This window comes from Neoarius graeffei, chromosome 15 (genome assembly GCF_027579695.1).
Source record: "Neoarius graeffei isolate fNeoGra1 chromosome 15, fNeoGra1.pri, whole genome shotgun sequence".
Taxonomy (NCBI): domain Eukaryota; kingdom Metazoa; phylum Chordata; class Actinopteri; order Siluriformes; family Ariidae; genus Neoarius; species Neoarius graeffei.
In genome coordinates, this window is record NC_083583.1 from 26,801,763 (window position 1) to 26,823,434 (window position 21,672).

General features: G+C 42.3%; 1 protein-coding gene across 1 annotated transcript in view; it reads left to right on the forward strand.

Moving 5' to 3' along the window:
• Positions 1-21,672, forward strand: part of chsy1 (chondroitin sulfate synthase 1) — a 108,397-nt gene that overhangs the window by 72,712 nt on the left and 14,013 nt on the right. The window lies entirely within an intron of this gene.

The window sequence follows — 21,672 nt, forward strand, 5'->3', positions numbered from 1 at the left end:
GAAACAGGCTTTGCAAAGTGAGTACTCTTTGTCCAGCTCACTGTGGTTTTTTTTTTTTCCTTCTCCTTTCCTTTGGAATCCAAAGTGCCTCCAAACATCTTCCTTAAAGTTTGGTGACGTCTCTAGGTTTACATTAACAGCCATGCTTGCTTGTTTTGTTTTGTTTTGTTTTTCCTCACTGCAACCACCGGGAAAAAAAGAGAAGACGAAGAGTGCCTTGCAGTGAGGTAGCGACACCTTGCGGAGCGGAGGTGCGGAAGTTGTACTGGATTTACAACCCGTCTGAAACATGATTTATTATTTGAAAAAATATCGATATTCAAATTGAGTATCGATATTGAATCGGAAGACAAAGTATCGCGATATATTGCTGTATCGATATTTTTGCCCACCCCTAATCAGTAGTGGCTGCAATATGATTGAGAATCATGATGTACACCTCGTACTGCTGAAGGCAAGCTGTGTTATCATAGATTTTGTTATAAGAGCAGTCAACAGCATTTCCCCCTTGGGTTCTGGGGAAAAAAAAAAAAATTATATATATATATATATATATATATATATATATATATATATATATATATATATATATATATATATATAATTTTTTTTTTTTCTTGAAAAATCAAGTCAACGAAGTATTCACTTTTCCTCCCCTTCACTTAGTGTTTTTTTTTCCCCCTCTTTCTCTTCTCTTAGTTGCCGACTTATCAAAGTGGGCTTAATACAGGTTTATACCAACCAAACTGGCACAATTCAAATGTGTACAGATGCAGCTAGGTCTCTCTATTACATTTGAGCTTCACTCCAGCCTCTAATAAAGACCTGATTTTGGGCAGCCTGTACACCATCAAGATAAGAAGTACTTCAACACAACTTGACTTACAATTGAACAGAGTTGAGAAGAGTCTTGGAACAACTGGCAGTGAAGGAATCCGAATTTCCTGTTGATTTATGAACCAAGCACAGAATAATGACCCCGTGTCTTTCATCACGCGTTTGCCATTGGAACTCAACACGCCATGCTGCCTGAAACATAGCTCCTTTGTCACTTGCCAGCTGATGACGCTTTTTTTTTTTTCACTTGGGAGGGTTAAACCAACCCCTGTATTACTGCTACTGTCCGATGTGCTCGGGGCCGGTCAGGGCTTTGTGTGCCGCCTGTTTTAAGCCCTTAAATCATCTGTGCTTGAAGAAACTTGCTCAAAACCTTGATCAGCTTAGACTGTGCCATTGTTTGGTTCACGCAGAGATGATTGCGCCACCACACCAGGCCAATTTAAGACGCAGTTCAATTGGTCAAAAGCTTGGTGCTCGTGTAGTCCTTTTTTTTAATAAATTGATTACAAGCACATGCTCATTGTTTACACTTTGTCTTCCTGCCATCTCTTCACTGGGGTTGGATTTTGGCAAACGGAGGGATTTGTGGAGGGATTTCTATAAAAGATGACCTATGATAATTATGACGTATATTAGTCACTGTGATGACTGCTAGTAATTTTACTCTTGGTCGCTGATGGATCGTCAATGACAAGCGTGGTAAGTGCCAGCATTAACATTAGAAACAGAAAAATGCAATAAAAATGGGATTTTGCTGCGCTTCACTGGAAAAACTCCCAGCCGTAAATGGTTAATAAGCTGCTTGTTGCTGCGTGATTTTGTAAACCATCAAATCGGGACTAAAACTGAGGCTACGTTTACACTAGACCGTATCTGTCTCGTTTTCTTCGCGGATGCACTGTCCGTTTACATTAACCCCCCTGGAAAAGCGGGGAAACGGGAATCCGCCAGCGTCCACGTATTCAATCTAGATCGTATCAGCTCCGGTGCTGTGTAAACATTCAGAATACGCGAATACGCTGTGCTGAGCTCTAGCTGGCGTCTCATTGGACAACGTCACTGTGACATCCACCTTCCTGATTCGCTGGCGTTGGTCATGTGACGCGACTGCTGAAAAACGGCGCGGACTTCCGCCTTGTATCACCTTTCATTAAAGAGTATAAAAGTATGAAAATACTGCAAATACTGATGCAAATACTGCCCACTGTGTAGTTATGATTGTCTTTAGGCTTGCCATCCTTCCACTTGCAAGTAATAAGTGATATGCGCTGGGATCACACACACAGCGGCTCAGTCCCGAATCGTGGCTTGTTCACTTCACTCGCGCACTCTGTGAGCTGCGCAGGGCCGGAGTGCGCACCCTCCAGAGGGCACTCGCTGTTCAGGGTGGAGTGATTTGGAGCGCAGGATGCCTGCGGAGCCGAGCGTATCCGCGTATTGGTGTTGCTGTGTGCACGGCTAACGGTTTTAGTGTCAACGCGAATCATTTTAAGAACGTTAATCTGATGATCCGCTGATTCGACGTAATGTAAACGTAGCCTGAATTTCATCTTGTTTATTACAGCCTTGCTTGTGTCCATGTTGTGCAAGTAGCAGATCTTGCCACTTTCTGTGAACACTGCCTTTAGAAATATGTACAAAATAAACTAACCTGTCCCAATGTTCATGTGTAAAAACAAAAGCGCTATGGAGGCACCATTCGGTCATTCCTTCTCACTTTTCTAACGCAGCATGTCGAGGTATTTACATTGCTCATGCAGAAAAAGTTGAAAATTCAGTACTTTTTATATAAAAAAGAGAATTGCGACGTTTACAGTTAAGCAGTGCTGAATTATGTACAAAGGCTAATGCTCCTGCTGTCAATGTCTGGATAGCAGGTTTTGTTTGTAAGTCAGCCACTTTCAGATTTATTGTTTGGTCAGTGTATTGACAGGATTACGACTTCTCAGATGGCACGTTTTCAAGGAGAATCGGTTGTTAGTCAGAATTGTGCTGTTGGATGCTGGAGTATCAGATACGAGTGCAGGTTTTCTCATGGTGTTTAATAAGGCGTGTACACACGTCTCTATCAGAAGCTGTGCAAGAAGTTTCTGTATGATGCTTGATTTTCCTTGAGAGCACAGATTAACGTCTTGTGGTCATAAATGACAATTTAAAAAAAAAAATTACTTTAAGCAATGGTTTGTTAGAGAGATTGGAACAGGAAAGGGATGGGATTTTTTTTTAATATTGTGGTGACTGATACGGAGCTGGCTTCAGATTCCAAACTAGCTTCCAATTTATTTTTTATTTTATCAAACTTCTTTTTCTGTTCAGGCTGTAAGCCTGCCAACTTGTACACATGCAATTCCTTAAGCCTTTGTTACCATGAATTACATTTGCAATTAACCTATTAAGGTGACGAAATCATGGCAGGCAACAAAAACTGATTATCTTGCGACACACTGTGCCCATTCCACTGCCTTCATTATTCCCAGCGTGATGCCCGTTGTGCCTCCCTGTTTGATATTAGCTTTGCTGAAGCTTGGTAAACACAATTAATTAGTTTGCCTCTGCACCACATGTGTGCTGTGAATCAAAGCTTGGTCAGGAAATCCAGCTGTGGGCATGAACACGGGCAGCAATTTGAAACGTAAGGAACAGTGACGACAAATTGTTGCCATCCATCTATCGGATGGTGTTGCTGAGCTGGTCCAGGGGTGGTAATGGCTTTTGTGCCAGAGCTGTGGTGGTGTCTTGGGGCAGGCCAGGAATTATAGGCTGTGTGTTTCAGTCATGGCTGAGGAAAAAAAATGGGCTTGCAGCCAGGTGTCTGCCAAGTGTGGGGTGGAAAGCGTGTAAAACCTGGGCAGGGTAATCCGTCCCATTGATGCTTGCTCATAAGTGACTTCTGTAACGGCTGTCATTATGGGCACCCATTCTCAGGCCTCATTTACTGAAGATGGCTAGCCTGTCCCCCCTCTTTTTTAAATAAATAACCCCAACCCCCCACAAATCTTTTATCTGAGCAGCCCTCTGCCAACTCTCTGGGCAGCCTGACCTTTTCTCACTTTGTTTATCTTTCTTTATCCTCACTGTATGCTTTCTGTGATCATAATACTAGGGATGTGCTGTTATATTGTCACACGTAAGACAGCTCGGTTTACTTCTGCAAGCACTGGGACGTGCACTTGCACTTTTTTTTTTAAATAAACGTCCTAAATATAAAACTCAGGAGTTCTATAACACCCTTAATTGCTCAGTACTAAAATGGTTACTCCTTTCAGTACCGGTATTGACGAGCACCAGAAAATACATACTCTGATCTTTCAGAGATGTCCACAAGCACCAGCGACTGGTGGTTTTCTCCACCTACATAGATGGTCTGTGCCAGCTACTCGATCCCCTGGGGAGGGATAATAAACTGCCTTTCAATGTTCAAGCGGAGGTGGTTTTTTTTTTTTTTTTTTTTTATTATATTGTCTCCACTGTCCATAATTTGCTGCAAATCCATTTATTTCACCACAAAATAGTCTTCAATTCAGATCTAACATGACCGGAAGCGATCCCATATTTGTTTGATCAATTCTCACACTCTTATTGGCTGAGCCGGACCACGTAGGTGGTGGTCGTTGCAGATGATTTCACTTGTGCCGCTTTTCCACTACCAACGCAGCTGAGTTGGGCTGAGCCGTGCCGTGCTGAGTGGGGCTGTTGGAGTTGCATTTCGACTACAACCGCGCTGAACCGTGCTGGCTGGAAGTGGGTGGACACATTGGGTGGAGTTAGCGAAAGTGGGTGGACGTCAGGTGATGTCGTTAAGCAGCGCAAACAGTGACATCAGTGAGCTTTTAAGCGGTAGTCTCACGACCCGAATAGTAAACAATAAACATGGAGGACATGGAGTCGTTAGTGTTGCTGGTCTTGGTGCTGTGGCTTGTTGTCACCGACAACGCCAACAGATACTGGCAAGAGCGTATAGATGAGGCGAGGCGCATAAGGCTTCAGAAATTCTCGTAATTCGTAATTATTCTTCCGGGTTTACGGTGTTTACAGATCCCAGCGCGCTCGCGGGGCGTGTGTGGGCATGTGAGGACACTCCTCCTCACCAATCAGTGCACAGGGGAGTGTCTGCTCACGCCCCCAGCCTCACTCGGCTCGCTTTGGCTTGCTTCAGCCCCACTCCAAAACGGTGCGAGTTTTAGGGGCTAAGCAGGGCTGAAGCGAGCCGAGTCGTGCTGGTTTTTGGTAGTCGAAACGCGAGCCGTGTCGGGCTGAAGTGAGCTGAAGCGAGCTGAAGTGAGCTGAAAAAGGGTAGTGGAAAAGGGCCATTGGTTTTCATGAAATGTCACTAAAGAAACTCAAACCTCCTGTGGGCCAAATAAAGTTTTTCTGCAGGTTTGTACATAGATATGAAAATATTACAGTTTATAAGAGCTATTATATCAGAAGCTACCTGGAGTGCCCAAATTCCGATAGAGGTGTCTGGTCCCTTGGCTAAGGCTTCATACTTATTAGCGCTTGCACTTTATAAGTGTGTAAATACAGGGTGTCTCAGAAAAATGTACTCACACTTTAACTGTCCCTAACATGCTGCCTTTTTTGTGTTGCAGGTGTAATTAATTAATCACAGCATGGCAGGAAATTATCGCACCAAACCAAGAACAATTGATGCATTGAAATTGGAAATTGAAAGACAATGTCGCGATGTTCCTCAGGGTTTTTTCTAGAAAAATTTAGTATGAGGGCGCTCACCATGGCGAGGGAGCGAAGCGGGGGGGGAGATGGTGCCGGTTGTCCCCCCCCTCTCCGCCGTGCAAAGCCTTTGAAAAATGCTCCAATGGGACATTCTGAGGCTATCTGAGAGGGAAATTGTAACAAATTGTCTGTCAACATTGAAAAAGAAAGAAGTAATCTTCTTCTGCCCCGGACAGTCTTTGGCTTTCTTCCGCTTCGTGCTGCGGGATGACATCTTTAAATGCCCAAGTGTCAACAAAAACAACTCGCGAACTACTTCTGTCAAAAGCTCCCGTGCCGGTGGGTGAAAGGTCATTCAGTCTCGAGAAATCTCGCTCTACAAGTCCGCTGACCTTGTATGTAACCCATGTCAAATCTCGTGAGAGCAGCCGCGACAACTAAACAACATGGCGCCTCAGTCTGGAAAACGCCAATTCAGATTGTTTTTGCACCGTCTGGTGGTGTATCTACTATGATTGGAATATTTTTGGAGCAATTATTATAACGTATTTGATGATCAGACACATTGTCACGTAGTGTTGCTGGGATGTTTTCACAGAGTCGGTAAGGGGGCGCACGCCGAGAGTAAGAGGGCGCAGCGCCCCTGTTCCCCCGTTTAGACGAAAGCCTGTTCCTAATGACCTGTTTCGTGACGTTTGTGAATCCTTTGGTGCGCGTTATCAGCGTTGTCTGGACAATAATGGTCATCAATTTGAACATTTGCGAACATGATTCTTCAATTACGCTTGTCTTCTGTATTCGAAGCTATTCCATTTCACTCTGTTCATAAAGGTTTTCTCGTCATTCAAAGTGTGAGTACATTTTTTTTGAGACACCCTGTATTTACGCTGAAATTAAAACTAATATAATGCACGATACCGCACCAGAAGTACATAAAGTACATTAGACATGCACCAAATAAGCTCACCATGTTATGGTACAGAGCCAGGCAGTGTACTACAGGGGGCAACTGAGAGCCAAGCACACTGGAGGGGAAATTTCATACATATTTTGCAAGTATTTTACAGGGAACTTTTTTTTTTTTTTTAATAAAATAAAAGCGGGCTGCTTCAGATTTTCTGGAGGACCTGGGGTTTTGTTGTGGGTTTTTTTTTTTTTTTAAAAGAAAAATCTAAAGTACTTCCCGTACCACGTGGCGCATAGGGTGGCGCCGATCTGTTTCTGTAGCCCTCGGCCTCTTGCCTATTACACAGCTAGGGCTGCAGTGGGGGGCTAGTCCTCTGGCAACCGTGAGTTTGACTCCCTACTCGCATCTATATTGCAGCGTGTCTTGCCAGATGGCAGGAGGTACCATTTTTATGATGTGGTCAGGTCATACCAAAGACCGAGTAGAACTCGCGATCTCCCGATCAAGAAACGGACATGCTAAACACTAGGCCAACTCAGGGTTGTTTTTACTTAATCCTGGTTTTTAATTTTTTTTTATTTTACAAAACACCTTGGTATTTGCAGCAGTCTGCCTAGAAGTAGGATATCAATCCTCCTGCATTGTCTGTGATGAGTGTCGGATGTGAGATCATAATACAAGTCGTCATTTCTGACCACAGCTGGACCATAACGGTTTGTTTTGGAGCTGTTCTGCTACGTTTCCCTCCTCCATGCTTCTGGTGCGATCGGAGTCAGCTGTTGAGTCTTCTGGTACCCTGTCAGCACGGGGTTTTTTTTTTTTTTTAAACCTCCTATTACTCCTACAAACTGTTCGGCTTTTTAAATTATTTTGTTTCCTCCCTCTGGTGAGGTTGAAGTATCTCGGCCTAAAACAAGATAAGAGTTGAGCCGTTTGTAATTGTATAACTATCGCTAGTCAAGACGCATGGTTTTTGGATGGAATGTCATCCAAACGCACATGGTTTCACTTTGAGACTTGTGCAGTGCAGCCAGGATGAACATTTGTTGCTAAACACCTGCAGCAGCCTTGTTTTCCTGTGGTCTTGCTGATCAGCTGGTGTTTTTATAACAGGCTGAGTGATGCTCACTCTCCCCCAACTGGTCCTGATGGATGAAATAATAAAGGGTGTTTTGTTTGTCTCTACCCCCGTTACCAACTTATCAAAGTGGACTTAATACAGGTTTGTCCCAACCAAACTGGCACGATTCAAGTATTTGTACAGATGTACCGTACATGTAAAATTTGAGCTCTACTCCGGCCTCTAATAAGAGAGACCTGATTTTGGGCGGCCTGTACGCCATCAAGCTAAAATTGAACCTCCTTTAGTTTGAGCTTATTTCAGGTTATTTTAGCATGGAATTATTCAAAAGCGGTATTAGGACTCCCTTTAGCTTTTACTTCAACACACAACTTGATTTACAATTGAACAGAGTCGAGAAGAGTCTTGGAGCAACAGACAGTGAAGGAATCTGAATTTCCTGTCGATTTATGAACCAAGCACGGAGTAACATCGCATTTTTCCCCTCATACGTCTCATGGGAACTCAACACACCTCCCGAGACATGGCTTCCTTCAGTTGCTTGCTGGTTGACGGCACTTTCAGCTTTGGCCTTTTTTTAAAAATTATTTTTAAATAATAAACCAGCCCCTATATTACTGACACTGTACAATGTGCCTGGGGACAGCTGGGGCTCTGAGTGTGCCTCCCCGTTGCTCTGTTCAGCCCTTAAATCATCTTCAGTGCTTAAAGAAACCCGCTCAAAACCTTGCTCAGCTTGGACTGCACCATTTGTTTGGTTCACGCAGAGAGAATTACACCCCACCACACTGCGATTGGTCAAAAGCTTGGTGCTCATTCGGTCATTGTGTAGTCAATTTTTTGGTCATAAGCACTTATTGTTTACACTGTCTTCCCACCGTCTCTTCACTGCGGTTGGATTTTGGCAAACGGAGGGGTTTGTGTAGGGATTTCTATCAAAGATGACCTATGATAAATACACTTGTCACTGTGCAGCACTCGGCATTTAACTTTTAAACCCACTTGCCCTGGGGGAGCAAGTGGGGGTAAATTTTCCACTTGCCTTCTAATTTGTGAGTAGGTTTTTTTTTTTATATATATATATATATATATATATATATATATATATATATATATATATATATATATATATATATATATAATAATTTTTTTTTTTTTTTGTTATTGCTTACTTTTTACTTGTAATGGACAATTTTATCCAAAATAGTGTTTCCTGCCTTAGTCGATTTATTTCCATTTCACATGCATGCAGCTGTTGTAAAGTTCAGTGTGTTTTTGTGTAGAACTCTGACTGTAGGTTCATTACTCGGTAATGTAGCAATCATAAAATTAAAAATCTAACAAAGTTTGTATGAAGAAAACAATAGGGTGCCAAGACTTTTGAACAGTACGGTCTTTGAGAATATTTATATATCATGTTTATAAACCTAGAGGTGGATGATTTTTATTTTAAAAAAAAAAAAAACACGCTGTCATGAGACAGGATAATGTTTGAGTTTAAAATTGTGTGTAGGTTGTGGATGTTTTTAGATCAGGGGTGGGCAATTATTTTTTCCATGGGGCCACATGAGAAACAGAATTTTGTGGAGGGCCGGACCAAAAGGCTGAACTAAATTCTGCATAATATTAATTGTATTTCTTTATATAAAGCAATAAATATCATTGTTTTTACAAGCTGCTAAGACTGGTAAGAGTATGGAAAAAACGAGGTTGCCTTACAAAAAATGTCATTTATTCAATCAAATTTCCCAAAACAATGGTTAACAAAATGTGAACGTTTGTACCCTTTTTTTTTTTTTTCAGTCACATTCACCCCAAAACACAATAAAGACATCACAATATTGTCTTTCTACTCCAAATATCAAGCAAGATACATCATATTATAATAATGATGCCCACATTTGTAGTCTAATCACCTCTTTTGGTGTTTTTCAGTTTTTTATTTGTTCAGTGAGAGAAATCTAGTCTCTGTTGGTCTTTAACGAGTGCATCAAAGTCAGGTTGAATGTCTGAGGTGGAGATGCGAAGCACAGCTGACAGATGATCATCAGTCGATTCGGTGTAGGTATCAGATCTTTTTTTTTTTTTTTTTTTTTATTAAATTCAAACATAAACAGAATTATTTTATGAGCAATTCCAGCGTTATGGACGTGACACTTGAACTCAAAATGGCAACAAATGACCCAGTGCATGTTTTATTGTCTCCCAGTATTTAAACAGGTGTTGCATATTTTAAGGCTGTACCATACTGGAGAAGTGATAGAACAAGAACAATTCCCATAGTACATCTAGGGCATGCCAGAAAACGCCAATAAAAGATGCGTTATGGACGTGACAGAAAAAGTATCACTTTTCTTGGGTGACTGTACATTTTTATCAAACTCTGTGAAATTGTAAACCTAATGTCGAAATGGAGATATCCGTTTGATAGAGGGGTCCAAGGTGAATATTAAAAAATCTTTGTTTAAAATATTTTGTATTTCATGCAGAGTTTTGGAAGGAAAAGTCAGTGTTATGGATGTGACAAAATTCCGTTATGGATGTGACGCGTCTGAAATGGACATGGCATATGTTTAGAAAATCAGCAATTTAACCACCATAACCCTTTGAAAAACTCTCTAAATATCAGCTAAAACTATCAAAGTTCTTAAATAATATTTAGGATGGCTATTGTTTTGCTGTTTTGTGGATTTTAGCATACATTTCTGTGGCTTGTGGCAATAATATAGAATTGTACATGATCAAAGTTGATTTTAGCTTGGGGTTTACATTATAAGAAAGAAAGACTGACAGTGACATATTAGGTTGGTTACAAATTGGTTCAACTTATTCACATCTGTAAAATACAGGCCTGGGTGATATCTCTGGGAGTGGTTTTGATGTATTACATGTTGCTTTATTTTTGCATGGTGAGGTTGACATTTACATGGAATTGCCCTTATATTACAACATAAAATCACACCTCCTCTGAAAATATAATCTAAAAAGAAAACTTAACTTGTATACAATATATGTAAAATGGAAAAAAAACGAGGGGTTTATGAAAGGATAACTTCTGCTATGAATGTGTACAGTATGTTTGCATGGGGATTGTTTATATATTTCAGACATTTTTGTAACAAGGACAATTCATTCTTAAGAGCAGGCCACGAAGGGGGGGATTTGGCATATCGACACTTGTGTATGTAATATTTTGTAAAAATAATGAGATTATTCACCAAAAAGTAGGAATCAGATCTACAGATTGGTTCGGGCTGCGGTGCCTGCTGGTGACGTCACACTATGATTGGCTGGACCGTTTGAAGGATGGCGTACAAGTTTGTGGTTGGTCTGGACAAATTACGGAAGTAGTTATCGCGGGATTAGGTTTCGTGGGATTTCATGTCATGTTAATGTCGCGCGCATTGCGTTTTTGTTGAACACAACTTCAAAATAAAAGCAATGCACATTCAGTCCATGCATGAGGTAAAATTAGAAAATACGTTTATTTTGTAATTTCTAATTAACCTTACGCGGGCCGGTCAGAATGAACCAAAGGGCCGGGTCTGTTTTAGACAGACCTGGCAACCTGCAACTGAATCAGTGCACCTGGTCTGTCATGACTAAGCACTGGGGTGTTTTTTTTTTTTTTAAATGAAATAAACCTAGAGGTGGATGATGTAATAAGAAATGACGTATAAATATTTTGCACAGGACTGTTCCTCTAACAGATACAAAGCTCCAGCTCTCTCTGCTCTTAATCTGTTGTGTTCTTTCAGGATTTATCACACCTTGTGTTTTTTTTTTTTTTTTAAATGCCAGAGTTGTTTTGAAACCAGTCTGGGTTTTCTGTGTTGAAATAAGGAAGCGGCTTCACCTGTAAGAAAATCCAACACCTTTCATGAAGGCGCTAACTCGAATGCGAGCAGAAAAAAATAAAACAAGATTCTTCAGCAAACTCTTCCATACTCGCTTCCGACTTTTTGTAAAATGCATTTTAAATACAACTGTGACCTTTCTCTGGAGTTTTCAGGCTGAGCTCTTCTCGTTCTTGAAGCATTTGCTTCTATTTGTTAACGTTTTTCTTGACGGTGGGGAGACAGTAATGCCTTATCTATTTCTCTGTTTGAACAAGCAAAAACGGCACAAAAATTAACCATATTGAAGACGGTTTAAGTCTTGTTTGCATGAAAGATGGTGTCCATCTGACCCCAGCTGTAATTATCACGTGATGTGCGATGTCCTACACAAGGGGTCTAATAAACGGTATGCGTACCATGCTACACCAGTGGGGTATATAAAATAACTTGCAAGGCAGTAAATGAAACGGACTAAGAAAACAGCCAAGATATAATAGCGGATACGTAGCGAGGGACGCTTTTATGGTCGACAGTGACGAGTGCCAGCGGGAACGGTGAGCAGAGTACTGCATCCCTATTTTAGTTTGTTGTTGACTATTTAAAGATGAACCAAGGTTCATACGGGGTGTGTCACCATAAAATGAGTCCAGTGTAACACACTCATTCTGAGGTATGACTGTTTGAAAGCATCCAAAAAAGCTCCATACATTTTTCTAATTCTGCTGTAAATGCATTCCATAATCTATAATGCATCGTCAGTAAGGTATTATACTGTAAAACCACCAATAGATGTCTTTGTAGGGCAAATGTGTGATGTGCATCATGTTCAATTCACAAACCAGCTGATTATCTGTTAAGATGGTGATGCCTTAGCCTGGGCCCGCCCATCCTAAGTGTGACGCAACACGGGGGGCTGTTGCGAGCTTAGTCTGGCAAGGCAAGCTATCTCCAGCTCTTCCAAGCTCCCGAAAAATCGGGAGCCAATCAACTTTGAGCATCTCCAACGGCCCTGGGTAGAGGCGTGTTCAAGGCAGTGACGTAGTAGAACTGCGACCGGAAGCCATAGATTGTTTACAGAATCTATGCCGGAAGCGCTTCATTCACTAGAAACATTACGAACATGGAGCAGCGGCAAGCCTTTGACACAGCGGTAGATGCTGTATTGAAAGCATTCAACGGGAAGTTCTCATTGAAAACGGAGCAAAGAGCAGCCCTGGAGGTATTTATCTTCTTCCTGTTACTCAAGCAGTTTCCGTCGCGTCACATACGTCAGAGGAAAGAGTGATGTAATTGGTTTAAGCTTCGTCACAGCCTTTTCTGGCTTCGACCAGTAGCAAACTGAGGCATTTCAGGGAGGCGGGTCAACCACGCCTTTGGAAAATGGTTGGGCTTAATATCTTTGCCAGACCAAATGCTCGCAGAGCTTTGAAGTCACGTTAGCCAGACTAGTGATGCCTCAACCTCTTTTTGCTAACTTCTTTGGATTGCCTGCACCGAATTAAGCACATGACGCCTTATTGCAAAGATAATTAACTGTACGTTTTGGAATATCCAATAAAAATGTATTTTGGACTGACTGGACTCATTTTGTGGTGAGACACCATGTGGAAGGAAAGCGATTTTTGATGAGGTGGTACACAGACTGACTTGAAGACGCGTTTTTAGTTGTTCCTTCTCTGACTGAAGGAAGGCGGTTTAGCCCTCATCACTGGTCCATGCTTGGGCCTGTGGGGAAAAACAACAGCTGTAATCTGTTCTGGACCCGTCCCATACTGTTTAAACATCCGTTTGTGCCGGTCCTCCTTTGGCATGTGCTAGATCTCGAAAAGCACTTTTTAGCAGACTCTGATTGGTAGCTGTTTAGGGTAAAGCACTGACTTACAGATCAGTGCTTTTTAAAACACCATTTCTGTTTTTTGATTTCACTTTTAATCATGTTTATTCATGTGTAAACGTTCTTTGGCGCTTTTTCTCAACAAAGCCCATTTTTCCACCCCTTCTCTGCTTTTTAAAAGAAAATGGTACCTCGACTACTGCCTGCTGTTTTGTGTGGTGGGGGATCACTGCGGTTAATCCTTCAGTTATGCAAAAGTGGTGCAAATACTCGTTTTGAATATGGATTTTATAAGATTTAAGGTTCTTGTAATGGAACAACACATTTCCACCCCCTCTTTCTCCTCTACAATGTCTCTGAAATGTTTTAGAGCTGGAAAGAGGAGGACTGTGGGATGGACCTCCTGTCAGAAAGAATAAACCAGTTCTCCCTCTGTACGATCTTATCTTAGTCTTGTCACAGCAGGTTTTCATCAGAGGGATTTTATGCAATTATTAGTGATGGCAATTAAATCTCACCAAATGGTTGCTGTTTCAGTTGCCCTTTGCCTTATTGTCATGCTTACTAGTAGGTAAAAGCCAAGTGTGTGTATGGTTTTTATATAAAGTCACTCATCTCAGGAATATATTTTTCTAGGAAATTCATTAACTCTTGAAATTTAATCTATTCTTTTTAGTCATAGATTTTTTTTTTAATTGATTTTGATCGGACAGTTTTTTTCGTCCCTCAGTTCACTCATTATTCATGGGTTGATGTAAACCACTTTTAAATTATTTTTTCATATTTTTTGTATTACTTTTATAGTTTATTTAATTTCATTATTATTTCGAGGACCCTTCTGTAAATCACTGACGTTGGCATCCTCAATAAATATTGGGGGGGGGGATTATTTATTTAAAAGCAGAACCTCTGATTATATCATGCATCTTTTATCAAGTTAATTTGTTTGAAATTGGTTGCAGGTATCAATCAAACCATTTTACAATATATTGATTTTTTTTTTTTTTTTTTAAAGGGCATTACACACAAACCATCCAGACTTGAACACACACACACACACACACACACACACACACACACACACACACACACACACAAAAAAAAAAAAAAATTGGTGGAAAAGGAAGCTTGTTAAACAAAAACCAACCACCGCAATTCCTAGGAATTAAAATTGATCAGATTTCTTCTGCCATTCAGATGCTACCGGGGGACCAGCCATCTAGCGCAGTCTTTTGTCCGAGAGGGCCATGATGCCTTTGAGATGGAGGACAGTCATCTAAAAAGGATGAAAGCCAACCAAGGAACAAATGCATTAGACACAATCATGGAATGAAAAAACAAAGCAGAAAAACCCTGTAAGCTTAAAAGACAGGGAAAAAAAATTGAGATAAGGATGGAAAGAAAATGGCTAGTAGAAGACTCATACCCTGCCAAAACCACAAATCACGCAAAAATGTACGAGCAGCCTGGGAAAGTCTAATGCCAGGTCTTGTCTTCTCTATTAACTCCCACTATAAATTATGTCCTTCAGCCAGACGCATGTACCGAAGTGCTTTTGAGGGAACATAAAAAAAAAAAAGGTTTGATTGCCTACTGTACATCCATCCATTATTTATAGGTTAATTTGACTGGGTGTGAGCGTGTACACACCTGATAAAAAGGTACAAAATTTGATCATGTAGCTAAAAATTAACACATTGCGAGTGTCTTTCAGTTTTACTATCAAGACTGCACTGCTAGCAAGCAGTTCCTGATATTATGCCCTCTTCTATTCTCCTTAAACCTGAAATGGTGGAAATGCTCATTTTCCTGGGGGTGTGGGGTTTTTTTTTTTTTTTTAGACTAGGTTCTGGTTGATTTTGGTAGTTTATAGCCCTTTTTTTTAATGAAAAATCGATAACTCGCAACATTTAAATGCAGGTGCTGTTATACAGGTGGACATAATCTGAAGTCTGTCTCATTCACTTTCACAGTAGACTGGTAAGAAATGAGTCGGGTTGATCACGCAATTCAACTTTGTTCGGGATTTTATTTACTGTTGGTTCTTTGCTGAATATAAACCGGCCGCTAACCATTTTTGCTTGCAGTCTCATTTTCTGAGGTGTAGTGCTTTTCTTTCAGTGCAGGTGCGTTTGGTTTATTCCATGCTCTAATAACCAGGCCATGCTTGGCTCGCTTTAAACCTGGTAAGTACTGAGGGCACCGTTTTTCTTCTTAACTCATTTGAACATCACAGCTTGAGGATACTGAGAATTCTAAAGCTCATTTCTTTCATGTCAACTAGGCCATGAGTCTTTTGACAATGGTCCGAATAGTGTTAGTGATGACTGACCTAAAGTTTCCTCCTCTTTTGGAAGCTACTGACCACCATCAGCCCACCACAGTAGCTCCTGTTCTCTCAGCTTCCTGTATAGCTCCTTGATCTGGAATCCCTGCAGCAACCAGGCTTGCCAGGGTTAGAAATCTAACCCTAAGCTTGTAGGGAGAAAGCTTTCAGCACCATCCCACCAAGCCAGACCTTTTTATAAAGACTTCAGCAGTTCTGTTGAAGGGCTTTTTATCTTGGATTCCCAAAGACCTAAGCAGCACTGGCCAAAGCCTGTGGGGCTATTGACAATGTTTTCTTTGTTCCAAAGATTTTTTTTTTTTGCGGGGGGGACTGAGAGGATCTGTGTACCTGTGTCCTTCCTCTGTAATGTCCTGACTAGGAAATAAGCCTCCACCACTGTGCTTGGTGCAAATATACTTTCTTTGGAGGCTTGTATAAAGTAACTGACCTTAAATGACCTAATTGTAAAATTCGACATTAAAGCATGTTATTGTAGCATGAATAAGACATTGGCAGTGTGCGTCAGTAGTGTCTATTGTGCCTTACTATACTCTAGAGGGCCGAGTCGTATAGCCTTTCCCTTTACTAGAGAGGGGATTTGGATAGCAAGCTTATTTGGATTGTATTGTGTGTTTAAGCTGCCCTATCTCGCATCACAGTCTGGATGGTCTGGGTCAACCAGAGTTATCACACCAGCCTGGCCTCAGGAGCCAGCCTTGCTGACCAAGGAGAGAACAGGGCCTCCTGACTGACTGCTGGGTGGGTGGGTGGGTGGGTGTTATTGATTTGTGTGAATGCCAAGACTCTTGAGTGGAGCCAGGACGCTCTTATCTACACAGAGACGCCTGCTCAATCCGTCTACTTCAGACTAGATACAATAATGAGTCCATGTGGCAGGTTAAAGGATTGATTTTGTTTTCCTTTACTGGTTGGCAGATTGCAGTGTTTTTTGTGGTGGTGGTTTTTTTGGGGGGAGGACATGGCTTGACTCTTGGTATGTTGGTATCTTCAGTCAGTCAGCACTCCAGCATAGGCATTATATACATGTGGCATACTCATGAGACCGCAGTCCTGAACCTGATGGAGTTTGAGCTCCTGCACTTAAGGGTACAAGAGGGCAGTGTTTCTGCATCTGGACTCTGAGGTTTCAGTGTGTTGCCTGTAGGCAGGCTTGGTTTCTTTACCAGGTCCTCATCGGTAGTTGAAGTAGGTCCGATTACTCTGATTTGACACGTTGTTTTGCGTGACTGCACCCCACATCTGGTAGTATAGGACAATGGTGCTCCAGCACTGGACGTGGGAATAAATGCTTTCCTCGCTCTAACACACTCTTGTTGATTTCAGGAAATGCCTGGTAATGAACTGTCAGATCAGATTTACTTGGTCCTATGAATATACGCAGGAACACGGGTTCTACTGATGTTCTTCATTGTAGGATTTTTTTTTGGGTGGACTTGTGGTCTGCTCAGACTGCATGCCAATTAGTCCCAACTTTGTGCTTCCCTTTCTATCTCCTCCTCCCCGTTATCCCTTTCTTTTACTTCCAGGCAAGTGCAGATGAAAACACAGCTCCTTATAATGATGGGAATATTATCCCATTACATCTCTGCAATTATACTGCAGGAACAGGATGGGTACACATGAAAATACCCCTTTTATTTTGATCTTTTTAGTGTCGTTTCCCCCCTCCCTCCCCCTTTCTGCCCTCATGTGGCAGATTCTATTTAAAAGATCAGCTGGAAAGGAGCATGCACGCCTTCTCGAAGTGTCACTGCAGTATTCAGAGTTGAAGCAATATCCTGCTGGTGCTAATCATGACTCCACTTTTCACATCAGCGTCATTTGTGAGGGTTTCACTTGGAGTGCTCATTACTTAGTCCTCAAAACAAAGGGCCTGAATTTTTGCAGTGAATATGAAGCGTTCAGTTAAGACTTGTTTTTTTTTTTTTTTGTTCGTTTGTTTGTTTTAAACCAAGTTGTTTTGACTTTTTTTTTTCTGTGTAACCCTTCACTAAACAATCCATTATCTGTTTGGAAAGACTACTTCTATGTCTGTCTCTTTCTTGAATAACTGACTTGAATGTATGTTGTGAACAGGGGCCCAGCCTGACCTTTCATAATGGGGTGGCCAGGTTAGATCCAATGATTTGTATTGGGATGTTGATCTATGGTGGGGCAATGACGTGGCCAAGTTTTCCTGTGTACGGCCTGTGTAGGCACCTCATTGGACAGGAAAGGCACACCTAGGAAAGACTACAAAAAGTCATAGCCAACATCTCATCTCATTATCTCTAGCTGCTTTATCCTTCTACAGGGTCGCAGGCAAGCTGGAGCCTATCCCAGCTGACTACGGGCGAGAGGCGGGGTACACCCTGGACAAGTCGCCAGGTCATCACAGGGCTGACACATAGACACAGACAATCATTCACACACTCATTCACACCTACGGTCAATTTAGAGTCACCAGTTAACCTAACCTGCATGTCTTTGGACTGTGGGGGAAACCGGAGCACCCGGAGGAAACCCACGCGGACACGGGGAGAACATGCAAACTCCACACAGAAAGGCCCTCGCCGGCCACGGGGCTCGAACCCAGACCTTCTTGCTGTGAGACGACAGCGCTAACCACTACACCACCGTGCCGTCCCATAGCCAACATATCAGGCTAAATCTTAAGTTTGGTAGGATGACACATTCAATATGGTTAGCTAATAGTTGCTACAAAGAAACTTATGAAATCCATTATTATGCCTCCTGTAATGATTCTTTGAAGGGGGATGAGGAACTGGGAAACAGGCTTCAAAACGGGTGTTTAAGTTTGTGCTCCTTTCACTTTTCAGTGACCTTACTCCTACCACATAGCTACACGCACCCGGGGTGACGCGTTGCGCACTCTTGTTACTGGCCATCTGCGAGAGACACAAGTTAATTGTTGGCTCTTTTCGTCTAGTCAGACGGTCAAAGCAGTTCACATCAGTGTGGAAATTGTCTTCTGTCACTGCAACATCACTCTTGCCTGATACGGCCAATGTTGGATCAACAGAGGCGGTTGCAGTGGCTGCAGGTGAGGTTGACTGGTGTTGCCTGGCTAGTCGTTTCATGTATTCTTGGTGTCTCCTCTCCTGTTGTTCTGCAAGCTCATCTTCGTATCTTGCGGCACTGGTACATACTGCATGTCTCCATGTGGCGCTCTCTGGCTAACCGTTCCCAATTTCTGAATGGGATGTGGAAGTCTTTCAGGGTTTCTTTGCATACACCTCGGTAGCACAGCTTGGGCCTTCCAAGGGATCTGAGGCCTGTAGCCAGCTGGCCAAGCAGCTGCTTGGGAATTCGGCAGTCATCCATTCTGGACATGTGGCCAAGCCATCTTGGTGGTCTTTGGCTAATCAGAGTCCTAATGGTGGTCAGGCCTGCTCTTCTCAGTACGTTGGTGACTGTCCTGCCACTTGATGTTGAAGATCTTTCGTAGACATTGAAGGTGGTATGTGTGTTTTAGTTTCTTTTGGTGCCTCTTGTAGCATGTCCAGGTCTCTGAGCCATACAGAAGGGAGCTGAGGATACAGGTTTCGTAGATTCTTGCCTTGGTTTTATCGTTTATGTGCTTGTTTTGCCCTTGCGCATTAATAGACAGCTAGTAATTAGACACGGGTGTAACTTGTCACATGTGACCTGCTGGTGTTCAACCTGACTCCTTGCTGTTCACAGCTGATGCTCGACCATGCCCTTGCTGCCACATCTCCAAATTAATGCAGTTAAAATGTTTGGTCACCTGTTTTTTCATTATGTGGCCATGGCATAGTTTGTTCTATGCTTGTTTGTGCATCACATTACCATGGTTCTCCAGAAAATCTGAAAGTCGCTGGCTATAATTCATTTCTTTTTCAGCCTTTTTCATTTCCATTTCTGGTTGAGAGTACGCTGTGCGCATTCTGGCTGCCGCTTCTCACTAGAGCTCTTTCTTTTTTGTGTTTGTGTAGTTTTTGTTTGAGTTTTGTCTGCCGGTTGCGGTGTAGCTCCGGACCCAGTTTTGGGCGTCGGTTCCCTCCAGGCCTTGGTTTGCCATGGGTGATGCCTGTGCTCCTCGCTATGGACTGCAGTGAGCTTGTTGCTTATTAACCCCGCCGACAGTAGTCGGAGGGGTTATTATTTTCACCTGCGTCAGTCTGTGTGTGTGTGTGTGTGTGTATCTGTCTGTCTGTCTGTGTGTCTGCAAGATATCTCAAGAACCAATGGATCGATTTGGACCAAATTTTGTACATGTGTTGCCAATCACCCAGGAAGGAAACCATTAAATTTTGGAGGTCAAAGGTCAAGGTCATGGCAGAACTTCGAAATTTTCGCCCAATGTATTTTAATAGGGAAAAGGCGGGGTTTGCACTCGTTAGAGTGTCCCTGTCTAGTTTTAACGTTATGGTTGTCCAGCGCTCTGTGTAGCAGTGTTTGTGTTTGGCATGATGTTCCAAGCGATGTTGCTCGGTGGCATCGCGGCGGCTGAGCAGGTGGTTTGGGACATACCAGCGCTCTGTGTGGCGGTGCATCTGTGCTTGATCCATGGCGTGATGTTGCCCGGTGTCACGGCGGCTGTGCTGGCAGTATGGGACTTGTTTTCATGTGCCCTTTGGTGGAACTGTGGCTGTGACACTACTGGAATGACATTCTGACCTTTTATTTGGTGGGACACCCCCCCCCCCCCCCCCCCCCCCCAAATAATTGTAAAGCGACCTTGTGTTTTGAGAAGGGCGCTATATAAATTTATTATTATTATTATTATTATTATAAAAAAAGTAGTAGGTGCCTCTGGAGTTTGCGGTGGCAAAGATACTGGGGGCATGGTCTCCCAGAAAACTTTGAAATTTACATGCCTTCTGGTGCATTTTCAGCAAATAAATTACAAACCATTTCCCTGTAAAATACTTGCAAAGTATGTATGAAATTTCCTTCCAGGTGTGCGTGTGCTTGGCTTTCTCAGTTACCCTTTGTATGTTGCCTGGCTCTGTAACATCACTGCAGATGCTACGGCATGGTCATATGGTCCGGCTTAGCCAATCAGAGCACAAGAATTGGTCAACAAATACGGCGTCACAGTCATGTCAGAATCCAAATCGAAGACAATTTCGTGGTGGGATAATTAGATTTGCAGCAAACTATGGGCAGCTGAGACGATATAAATCACTTGAACATTGAAAGGGCAAGGTAAACCCCCACCCCCCGGGGGGTTGTGTATCCAGTGCAGACTGTCTGTCTCTGTAGGCGGAGAAACCCGCCGGTGCTTGTGGGATGTTTCTGCATTACACTTAACAATCCTTGCCATTGGACAGGGATTAAATGGACTTTGAAATTTTAGCCAGATAGGTTAGTTTGAGTAATAAAACGTATTGCAGTGAGATTAAGCAAGTTTAGTTTTGCATTATATATTACTATTCATACATACTCCTGCTGCAGCTACTACTGGTGCCCATGATGAGTGTGGCTCTTCATTTCATCACCACTCATGCATCCATGCTGTACTGCATAACACCTACTCTCCATAGCATGGTTAGCCTTTTCAATTAAGGGATTAATCACAATCTGCACCACACAGACGTTGTATGCGTTGATTGTATGCCCTGGTGTATTCTTTATCCTTAGTGTGTGGACCTTAAATAATCAGGTGTGGGAGAAAGCCATCAATTTTCTTTGGCCTTGCCTTCTATCTGTGGCAGACTTTTCTTTAGAGAGGGACCCCAAGGACTGATTATTCCCTGTAATGATCCATTGTACAAGTGGTGACAGCTAAATCACTGGTTTTTCATCAAAAGCCCATCTCTGACCGTAAGGTTTGATTACAGTGAAAGTTGTGTAGAAAAACAAAGGCTCCAGCCATAGAGCCTTTTCCCCCCCCCCAAAGTGAAAGGCTTTTGCTATTTACAAAGTAGGACAATCATTGGATTTTAGTCTTCTGTGGAAGACAGAAGATTGTGGCTAACCTTAAGATGCAAGTTAGGAACAGACCTCTTTCCCCATGTTGGTTTTTGGAATGGACGTGAAATTTGGTGACTGCTTGGTGGAATACCATTCTAAGTCAGACATAATGGCACAGATAAAACTAAACCTCAGTAGAATAAACCCTTTCATATGCAAACTTGCCAACATCTGTTCGGTTTCAGTAAACGTGTGTACACAAGT